The 7,538-nt window shown below is 38.7% G+C and overlaps 1 pseudogene; it reads right to left on the bottom strand.

The window, feature by feature from the left end:
- Positions 1–3,111: 3,111 nt before the first annotated feature.
- On the bottom strand, positions 3,112–4,624 carry LOC140596472 (procathepsin L pseudogene; annotated as a pseudogene).
- Positions 4,625–7,538: the final 2,914 nt, after the last annotated feature.

The following is a 7,538-nucleotide window of genomic DNA, read 5'->3' as shown; positions in this document are numbered from 1 at the left end:
TATTAGATATATATATATATATATCACATCTTCTCTATCCATTTATATGTCAGTGGACATCATGGCTCATGCCAGTTTAGCTGTTGTGGACATTGATGCTATAAACATTGGGGAGCAGGTGTCTCAGCTTTTCACTGCATCTGTATCTTTGGGGTAACTCCCCAGCAGGGCAATTGCGGAGTCGTAGGGTAGCTCTATTTTTAACTCTTTGAGGAACCTCCACACTGTTTTTCAGAGTAGCTGAACCAGTTCACATTCCCACCAAGTTCCCAACAGTTCCCCTGTCTCCACATCCTCTCCAACATTTGCTGTTTTCTATCTTCTTAATCTTCTTAATCTTAATCTTCTTAATCTTCTTAATCTTCTCACTGGTGTGAGGTGGTATCTCACTGTGGTTTTGATTTGTATTTCCCTGATGGCCAGTGATGCAGAGCATTTTCCCATGTGCTTATTGGCCATGTGTAGGTCTTCTTTGGTGAAATGTCTATTTATGTCTTTTGCCCATTTCATAATTGGATTGTTTGTTTCTTTGCTGTTGAGTTTAATAAGTTTTTTTTATAGATCTCGGATAGTAGCCCTTTATCTGATAGGTCACTTGCAAATATCTTCTCCCATTCTGTAGGTTGTCTTTTATTTTGTTGACTGTTTCTTTTGCTGTGCAGAAGCTTTTTATCTTGATTAAGTCTCAATAGTTCATTTTTGCTTTTGTTTCCTTTGCCTTCATAGATTTATCTTGCAAGAAGTTGCTGTGGCCAAGTTAAAAAAGGGTGTTGCCTGTGTTATCCTCTAGGATTTTGAGGAATTCTCACCTCACATTTAGATCTTTCATCCATTTTAAGTTTATCTTTGTGTATGGTGTAAAAGCATTGTCTAGTTTCATTCTTCTGCACATGGCTGTCCAATTTTCCCAGCACCATTTATTGAAGAGTCTGTCCTTTTTCCTGTGGATATTCTTTCTGGTTTTGTCGAATATTGACCATAGAGTTGAGGGCCCATTTCTAGGTTCTCTCTTCTGTTCCATTGACCTATGTGTCTGTTTTTGTGCCAATGCTACACTGTCTTGAGGATCACAGATTTGTAGTACAGCTTGAAATCCAGCATTGTGATGCCCCTGGCTCTGGTTTTCTTTTTCAATATTCCCTTTGCTGATTCCATACAAATCTTAAGATGATTTTTTCCAACTCTCTGAAGAAAGTCCATAGTATTTTGATAGGGATTGCATTGAATGTGTAAATTTCCCTGGGTAGCATAGACATTTTCACAGTATTAATTCTTCCAATCCGTGAGCATGGAATATTTTTCCATCCCTTTGTGTCTTCCTCAAAATCTTTCAGAAGTGTTCTGTAGTTTTTAGGGCATAAATCCCTTACCACTTTGGTTAGGTTTATTCCTAGGTATCTTATGGTTTTGGGTGCCATTGTAAATGGGATTGACTCCTTGATGTCTCTTTTTTCAGTCTCATTTTAGTTTATAGGAATTCCACTGATTACTATGCATTGATTTTGACTCCTGCCGCATGGCTGAATTGCTGTATGAGTCCTAGCAATCTTGGGGTGGTGTCTTTTGGGTTTTCTACACACAGTAACGTGTCATGTGCAAAGAGGGAGAGTTTGCCTTCCTCTGCCAGTTTAAATGCCTTTTATTTCTTTTTGTTGTCTGATTCCTGAGGCTAGGACTTCTAGTACTATGTTGAATAGCAATGGCGAGAGTGGACATCCCTGTCATGTTCCTGATCTTAGGGGAAAGGCTCTCAGTTTTTCTCCATGGAGAATGATATTTGCTGTGGGCTTTTCATAGATGGCTTTTGAGATGCTGAGGAATGTTCCTTCTATCCCTACACTGTGAAGAGTTTTGATCAGGAATGGATGCTGTATTTTGTCAAATGCTTTCTCTGCATCTATTGAGAGGATCCTATGGTTCTTGTTTTTTTCTCTTGTTGATGTGATCTATCACATTGATTGTTTTATGAGTGTTAAACCAACCTTGCATCTCAGGGATAAATCCCACTTGGTCATGGTGAATAATCCTCTTAATGTACTGTTGGATCCTATTGGCTAGTATCTTGTTGAGAAATTTTGCATCCATGTTCATCAGGGATATTGTTCTATAATTGTCCTTTTTGGTGGGGTCTTTGGTTTTGGAATCAAGGTGATGCTGGCCTGTTAGAACAAATTTTGAAGTATTCCATCCCTTTTTATCCTTCAGAACAGCTTTAGTAGAATATTATTTCCTCTTTAAACATTTGATAGAATTCCCCTCAGAAGCCATCTGGCCCTGGAATTTTGCGTCGTGGCAGGTTTTTGATAACTGCTTCAATTTCCTTGCTGGTTATTGGCCTGTTCAGGTTTTCTATTTCGTTTTGTTCTAGTTTTGGTCATTTGTGATTTTTCCAGAAATGCATCCATTTCTTCTAGATTGCCTAATTTATTGGCTTATAGCTGCTCATAAAATGTTTTTTAAAATCATTTGTATTTCCTTGGTATGGTTCTGATCCCTCCTCTTTCACTTGTGATTTTATTACCTTGAGGGTTTTTTTTTTTTTTTCTCTTTAATAAGGCTGGCTAAGGGTTTATCTATCTTATTAATTCTTTCAAAGAACCAACTCCTGTTCTTCTTTTTTTATCTGTTCTGCAGTTCTTCTGGTCTCTGTTTCATTGAGTTCTGCTTGAATCTTTATTATCTCCCCTCTTCTGCTTGGTGTAGGCTTTATGTGCTGTTCTTTCTCCAGTTCATTTAGGTGCAAGTTTAGCTTGTGTATTTGAGTTATTTCCAGTTTTTTGAAGGAGACTTGTATTGAGATGTATTTCCTTCTTGGGACCTCTTTGCTGTATCCCAGATTTTTTGAATGGTTGTATCTGCATTTTCATTAGTTTCCCTGAATCCATAGATTCTTCTCTAATTTCCTGGTTGACCCATTCATCTTTTAGTAGGATGCTCTTTAACCTCCATGTGTTTGAATTTCTTCCAAATTTCTTCTTATGACTGAGTTCTAGTTTCAAAGCATTGTGGTCTGAAAATATGCAGGGGGGCAATCCTATCTTTTGGTATCGGTTGAGACCTCATTTGTGACCTAGTGTGTGGTCTATTCTGGAGAAAGTTCCATGTGCACTTGGGAGGAATGTGTATTCAGTTGTGTTCAGTTAGAAAGCTCTGTAAACATCTGTGAAATCCATCTGGTCCAGTGTATAATTTAAGGCCCTTGTTTCTTTGGTGATGTCATGCTTAGAAGATCTGATATTTACTGACAAGGACTGTGTTGAAGTCTCCTACTATTAGTGTATTATTTTATTTTTTTCTTCCTCTACTTATTGAATTAAAATTTATTTCAAAAGGTAAAGTTTATATATCCTTTGAATAAATAAGAAGTCAAAAATTTTAGAATTAAGTAATAAGTCTTCAACATTATAAAGCCATATATAGCAGTAATTAAAGTAGTGGTAATGTCACAGAAAATGATAAAAATGTCACAGAATTCAAATCACAACTTGGATTCTCAATGATTCAAGTGTCTTATCTTACACAATAAGAGTTTGGTCAATTTTAAGATAAACTTCCTCCAGATATGCTGTCCTCAAGTCCTCTAATCTTGTGGTCCATCAGCTCACACAATGGGATAGTTGGTTGCTGTGGCAATTCTACAATGGTTGTTCTGGTCTTAGGCCATTTTTATATAGCCATTCCAGCCCCATTCTGGACCCCAACTGTTCTTGATAATCCAAAATTTATTATTTGAGTCTGTTCCTACAAAGCCATAGCCAGCCACCCGAACACCATGATCTAGATCTTTGCAGCTGCAGTCTGGATCAAATTAAATGCCTGCTTTGTAGAACTGGAAATGCCTGCATCAGTAGCAACAGAGATGGGCCCTAGAGTTGCCACTGCCTTCATTAGGGTCTTTTCCCATTGAGGGAGGTCCATGAAGCCAGTGTCATTGGCAGCAGAACACTCAGTCTTGTAGTTACAGGTCTCTATGTCCTTTCCAAGATATGGATAAGATTCCTCTGAATCCAGGCCTCCATTGTCTTTAACATGATGAAAGGTGTTATCCATCAGGCCACCACTGCAGCCCTCATTGCCTTGAGCCTTAGAGCAGTCCACCAGGTTCTGCTCACTCAGTGGCACAAGTTTGCCTGTTTTCCGGAACATCTGTCTTTTGAGGGCACCAGTTGCACTAAAAGTCCAACAAGAACCACACTGACTCTGATTCTGCACAGGAGTTACGTAGCCTTTCTCTCTCCAGTCCACAGATTTGGGGATCTCAGCAAAGATAGGTTCTTGGAACACTTTCCCTTTCTTGTGCTTCTGGTTTTGAAAGTCATTCATCACCTGCCTGAATTCTTCATTGGTCATGTCACCAAAGGTATTCATCGCCATTGTGAAGCCATGTTTCCCTTGGCTATATTCTCAATTATGCAGTTCAATCATTTTCATATTCTCCCACACTGCTCTCCTCTATCCTTCTTCATTCATGCCATATAATCTGTGCATTGCCTTCCACTGGTACCATTATGCATTTAAGCTTTCATCGAGTTTTGGAGCTGCTGAGGCTATTCACAAGCAAAGGGCAGTCAAGAAGAGTGAACAATTCATGTTTCAAAAACCTGCGGCATCCACAGCTGCGCAGGTGCACCCCACGGATCGCCAAGGCCCATGAGTCTAGTGTATTATTTTCTAAGTATCTCTTTACTTTGGTTATTAATTGATATACTTGGCATTATTAATTGATATACTTGGCATCTCCCACATTAAGAGCATACATATTCATGATTGGTAGGTCTTCTTGCTGGATTGATCCTTTAAGTATGATATAGTGTCTGTCTTCATCTCTTACTACAGTCTTTGGGATAAACTTTAATTGATCTGATTTGAGGATTGCTACCCCAGCTTTCCTTTGAGGAGCATCTGAATGGTAGATGGTTTCCACTCCTTCATTTACAGGCTGGAAGTGTCCTTAGGTCTAAAATGAGTCTTTTGTAAGACAGAAAATAGATGGGACTTTCTTTTTTATCCAGTCTGATACCCTGTGTCTTTTGATGGGATCATTTAGCCCATTCACATTCAGAGTAACTATTGAAAGATATGAATTTATAGTGTTATCGTAATACCTATTCTGTCCCTGTTTTTGTGGATTATTTCCTTGAGCTCCCTCTTTCTTTTACAGGGTCCCCTTTAATATTTATTGTAGAGATGGTTTGGTGGTCACATAGTCTTTCAGTTTCTGCCTATTCTGGAAGCTCTTTTTCTCTCCAATTCTGAATGAAAGTCTTCTTATTTAGGACCCTGAATATATCCTGCCAGCCCTTTCTGGCCTGACCGGTCTCTGTGGAGAGGTCTGCTGTTAATCTGGTATTTCTCCCCATATAAATTAAGAATCTCTTGTCTCATGCTGCATTAAGAACTTTCTCTTAAATGTTTGGGAAAAATCAGAAAGGGAGACAGGACATAAGAACTCCTAACTCTAAAATAAATTTATTATCAAAAAAAGAATTTTCTCTTAATCTTTGAAATTTGCAAGCTTCACTATTAAATGTGAGGTGTTGAATGGTTTGTATTGATTGGGGTGGGGGGAATCTCTAACTCTTGGATCTGAATGCTTGTTTCCCTCCCCAAATTAGGGAAGTTCTCAACTATGGTTTGTTCAAATATACTTTGTGGTCCTGGGATCCCTGGGTGGCGCAGTGGTTTGGCGCTTGCCTTTGGCCCAGGGCGCGATACTGGAGACCCGGGATCAAATCCCACATCAGGCTCCCGGTGCATGGAGCCTGCTTCTCCCTCTGCCTATGTCTCTGCCTCTCTCTCTCTCTGTGTGACTATCATAAATAAATAAAAATTAAAAAAAAATTTTATACTTTGTGGTCCTATCTATCTCTCAGTCTCTTCTGGAGTCAAATTATATGTAAATTCTTCCTTATCAAGCTATCATTTATTTCCCTAACCCTTTCTTCATTGGCTCTTAATTGTTTTTCTCTTTTTTCCTCAGCTTTCTTCCTTACCATCAACTTGTCTTCTATGTCACCCATTCTCTCTTCCACCTCATTAACCCTAGCAGTTAGGAAATCCAGTTTGGATTGCATCTCATTTAATCTCTTTTTAATTTAGGCCTGATTAGATCTCACTTCTGCAATAACAAAGTCTCTAGAGTCCTTTAGGCTTTTTTCCAGAGCCATCTGTAGCTTTGTATTTGTACTTCTGAATTGACTTTTTGACATTGGATTTAAATCCAAATTCTGTAACTCTGTTATTGGTTCTTTCTTTTTTGGTGAATTCTTCCTTCTAGTTACTTTATCCAGTGCAGAGTGGCTGTATGAGTGGGTTGAAACAAAAATATCAACCACACCCTAAGTAAAATATACCCTAGATGATTCCGAAGAGGTCAGAGACCATAAATAAATAAATAAATAAATAAAACAGAACAACATAAAACAAAAGGATCACTAAAGTGAAAAACAAATTTTAAAACAAATTAGTAAAAATAAAGGGCCAAAAACCACAGAGAATAAGAAAAAGAAAGTAAAAAAGAGAAAAAAGGGGGGGGGGGCGGGGGATGGTGGTGGTGAATAAATGATAGTGGAGATAATGTAGTCTACCTGAGGGGTCCTAGAGGGTATTCCTCTTGGTTTTGAGTGTATTTTGTTCTGTATGTTAGAGGATGCTCTATCCTAAATTTATATATACCATCAATACTTATTTAAAGCCCCAACTTTGAACACCAAAACAAGATAAAAGAGGGGGGCGCAGAATGGGAAGGAAGAGAGAATATAATCTCACAGAATGAATCAGCACATTATTCCACTTGTTTCTGGGTGTATGTTGACGTGTGTTAAAAGGTATTAACTTACACCATTGTAAAACAAAACGAGGCAGAATAAACAAGAAACAAAAACCCATAACTCATATATCTCCCAAAATTAAATTATGTTGAAGGGAATCCAGAAGTGAAAAATACATCTAAGACATATAATTGTAGAAATATGAAAGTCAAAAAGGAAAAAACTTAAAAATGAAGAGGTGGTAAAATATTATAGTTAAGGTGGGAAAAGAGAAAAAATACTGGAAATTTTTAGTCTAATATGAAAATGAGTCATAATGGAAAAGGGGGGGAAAAGGGGCCCTCTAGTTCTAGATTCTATTTTCCCTTGATTTTCCCTCAGTCATGGAGATTTCAGTGCTGCTTGGTCAATAAACTTGCTCTTCCCCAGTTCTTCCAGCTGGTCTCCTGGGGGAGGGGCCTGCTGTGCTGATTCTCAGGTGTCTGTGCCTGGGGGAGATGCCCCATCCCCTGCCAGGTGCCGGGCTCAGTGAGAGCTGTGCTCCTCGGAGTGCCCCCCCCCACTTTATTCTTATTTATTTATTTAGCCTTTCTATCTTTTAGAAAGCCAAAACTTTTCTCTCTGTAGCATACCAGCTATTCTCTCTTTGAATCTCAGGTCGAATAAGTAGGTGTTCAGGATGTTTTGAAATTTATCTAGGTAAGTTTGTCAGGCCAGGTGAGTTGAGGGCCCCAACTCTTCCACCATCTTGCTCTTCCCTCCTCTCTC

This window comes from Vulpes vulpes, unplaced genomic scaffold (genome assembly GCF_048418805.1).
Source record: "Vulpes vulpes isolate BD-2025 unplaced genomic scaffold, VulVul3 Bu000000665, whole genome shotgun sequence".
Taxonomy (NCBI): Eukaryota; Metazoa; Chordata; class Mammalia; order Carnivora; family Canidae; genus Vulpes; species Vulpes vulpes.
The sequence above is the reverse complement of the archived record's forward strand: the minus strand, read 5'-3'. Positions and strand labels throughout refer to the sequence as shown.